The sequence below is a fragment of the Poecilia latipinna genome, unplaced genomic scaffold (genome assembly GCF_001443285.1).
Source record: "Poecilia latipinna isolate Pla-1442-1.1 unplaced genomic scaffold, P_latipinna-1.0 Scaffold101, whole genome shotgun sequence".
Taxonomy (NCBI): Eukaryota; Metazoa; Chordata; class Actinopteri; order Cyprinodontiformes; family Poeciliidae; genus Poecilia; species Poecilia latipinna.
In genome coordinates this window covers 269,611-273,053 of record NW_015112717.1, presented here as the reverse complement: position 1 = coordinate 273,053, position 3,443 = coordinate 269,611, and the positions used below count along the sequence as shown (strand labels likewise).

General features: G+C 40.2%; 1 long non-coding RNA gene across 1 annotated transcript in view; it reads left to right on the top strand.

Annotated features, from left to right (window-relative positions):
• LOC106944064 (uncharacterized) overlaps positions 1–2,749 on the top strand; it is a 26,108-nt gene extending 23,359 nt beyond the window's left edge. Inside the window, exon 3 of the long non-coding RNA XR_001424098.1 lies at positions 2,738–2,749. This is a non-coding gene — a long non-coding RNA (uncharacterized LOC106944064). The remainder of the gene's footprint in view (positions 1–2,737) is intronic.
• Positions 2,750–3,443: the final 694 nt, after the last annotated feature.

The following is a 3,443-nucleotide window of genomic DNA, read 5'->3' as shown; positions in this document are numbered from 1 at the left end:
ACATCAAAGGAGTCTGTGACATCATTGTTGACATCATTCTTTAGTCCTGTAGCCATGCCAACATCATGACCTGACAACATTCTGACACGCCAGGCGACCACAGAAACTTTTAGTGATGTGTGATAAACTGTTGATAAAATAAAACACCTTTTGTCTTAATATCATTTCAGTAACAACTATTTTTTGCCTCGTGATAAGAGTAGCCATTCAAAACTAAAGGGAGCCATGGCAACGTACATATTAAATAGCAGAGAATGAAATAGGTTATTCTCGAAATAGATATTTATGAAGATTATTAACGATTGGAGGGTTAATATTGAGAGTCCTTTAAATAACATGAACACTATATGTCTGTTATTAATGTGTTCTTTTTTTGAATTCCATAATTTTGATATAAATAAAAAGGATTAGGGAAATGAATACTGATAACCATCAGAAAAGTGATGCATATTAAGCTAACATAAAGAATGTAACCTTAAATTTTATCATTTTTTGTTGTTATGACACTAAAAGGCCATAAAATGCGAGTAAATTTTTTTGGTTTTTAAATAGATATTAATGTTTTTTTATTATTATTATTATTTTTGAAATCATCTATTTTATTATTAAATATTATTAGTAGTAATATTCATTAGAGTTTTTTTTAATTAAATATTAAATAATAGATTTACTGAACTGAAATAAAAAATCTAAAGTGGTCATAGGACATAAGAGCAACAAGACTGTAGACAAGTGAAGTGAAGCTTTTTGTGCGATCAATAATCGTGATCGTTCAGTATAAATCAGTTCTGCTTTGTGTGAATAAGGGCCAGGAGACAGGATGAGATGAAACGTCGTTTATCTGTGTGAATCAGAATATGAACTAATCAGTAATCAGGTTCATCACAGCGGGTTCAGTACCTCGCGCCCATCTCTCATAAACTGGCCAACAGCAGTATTTAATACATTAATACAGTGGTTCCCAAACTTTTTCTCCTGGGCCCCCCCAGTGGTTTCCAAACATTTGCTACCCCCACTCCCCCCATTGATTACAAATAGCTTTCTGGTTGAATGACGTGTGTTAGCGAGAGGGGGGAGGATTCTTAGAGACTCCTTCTCTCTGGGGGCGGAGGGGGTGGGGGATCTACTTTTTTGGGGGCAAAATGAATGTACGTAGCTGAAAATAGACACCAACATCGGTAGCCTACAAGGTACTTGTTAAGCTTAAGGTTCTGTATTGATATTAGCTAGTCATCTTTTAGCTAACATTAGCTAGTCATCTTTTAGCTAACATTACCTGCATCCAACAGCTTTACTCAACAGTCTGTTTGGGGGAAAAACTGTGAAAAGTTCTTTGCGTTTTGCTGGTTTGCTGCCGTGATTCTAACACAAACCTACGTAGCTCCGCCCAGCAGCAGCAGGTCTCCTTCACAGGTGGAAACCCAGCGCCGTAGCGCTCATGTTGCGTTTAAAGGCGGCTCGGAAAAACAGGTTATGACATGTTAACGGATTAAACAGTTTTAACTGCTGATAAAAGTGACAGAGGACACAGGAAGTGTGGAAGCCCCTACTGTATCAAATTCACATAGGAATAACAGAGAGTTGGCCACTCAAAGGTAAAAACCCAGTGCATACAGCGTTCATGTTTTTGTTTTTATTCTTTTGTTTTTTCAGACGGCTTCCCGCGTGCCCCCTGCAATGGCACGGCGCCCCCCAAGGGGTGCGCCCCACCGTTTGGGAACCTCTGACCTAAAGAATGAGGAGAACTGAGAATGGATAGATCCATAGCTGGAAGTTTAGATAGAGGAAGACGTATGTAGAGGAGCAAATGGGCTAAGAATGAGAAATCTGACCCACTCCACATCCTGCTGCAAAGCTGGCAGTGGAGTGACTAAATAGAATCATGGATGGATGGATGGATGGATGGATGGATGGATGGATGGATGGATGGATGGATGGATGGATGGATGGATGGATGGATCAGTTCAGTTGAATAAATATCAGAACGTAATCTGCAGTAATGCAGTCACTTCTCTTGTGGGTCATGCTTGTGAGCAGAAGCAGAAGGAAAGGCTTCTCGATTGAAAGGACCACTGACTCGCAGATCAGTGAATGAGTAGTTGAATGAGTGGATCTTATCTTTTAAACAATATTTAATCCTGAATTTATATATAAATAAAGAGACTGACTATGAAACTATTTCTCTTCTCTTTTGGTTTTTCCCTTCCGGGGTCACCACAGCGAATCATCTGCCTCCAGTCAGTCCACTTCTCCCTATCTTCTACCCTCACACCAACTAACTTCATCGTCTCCTAGGTTCATAAATCTACCTTTGGTCTCCTGGCTTCGTCCTTCTACCAATATAATCATTGTCTCTCCTCTGAACATGTCCAAGCCATCTCAGTCTGGTCCCTCTGACTTTAACTCCTAAACATCTAACATGAGCTGTCCATCTGTTTCTCCCAAAGAGAATCTCAACATCTTCAACCTTCAGTTCTGCTTCCTGTCTTCTCCTCACTCTCAGTGTCTCTGCACCTTTCTGTTCATCTGCAAACAACCTCATCTGTCAGTCTGTCCATCACCAAAGCAAACAAGAAGAAGCTTAGAGATGCATCTGCCTTCACCATGAACTATCTCTCTGACCTCAGTCCTGTCAATGTCCCACTCCGTTGTTTACATGATAATGACGCATGATGTTTTGACGTTATCAGATGTGTAAACTTTATGTACTTTATGTGTTGTTTGTGCATTGTATGAGCACCAAAGTCACATTAAAATGACATGATCCTGGGGGCAGTCCATACTGTGACATAGTCTCAACTCCTTCTTGAAAACCCCTCATCATTCTTCTTTTTTTACCATCTACCACCAAATCACCATCCAATGCGGTCTATCTATACTCATCTCCTTCAGATTTCCACGTCTACGTAAACTGTTGTCCACCTTTGTTCCCCTGCTGGCACTCTTATAAGTCACCCAATGTTCCTGCCTCTTCTGGAAGAAAGTATTTACAACAGCCATTTCATTTCCATCCTATTCTCAGAGTCTACCAACATGTCTGGTAAAGTCTGCACTTATCACTGCCCTCTCAATTCTGAGGTTACTCTGCGTCACGTCATCTAGAGAGAAGAGCATCAGTCACTGTGAGTCACTGAAGTTGACTCATGCTGAAGACAGCAGGGTTGTAATGCCTCGGGTATATGTGCCTTTAGTCCCACATGAAACACTGTGACTTAACAAACTTTCTGTTTTCTTTCTTCACAGGGAAACAACTGATGATTCAGTGCTTGCAGGCAGGATGAAGGAGAGTCTCTGAGGATCCATGTTTCCCCCCATCTAGAGCAAAGCTGTGCAGTTTTAATACAAGTGAATTTCAGTCTATACATCAACAGTTTTTTAATCTACCAGTTTTTTTGCAGCATGAAGCCAAGATGTTTTCACTCAAGCATTTAAAAAATCTGGAT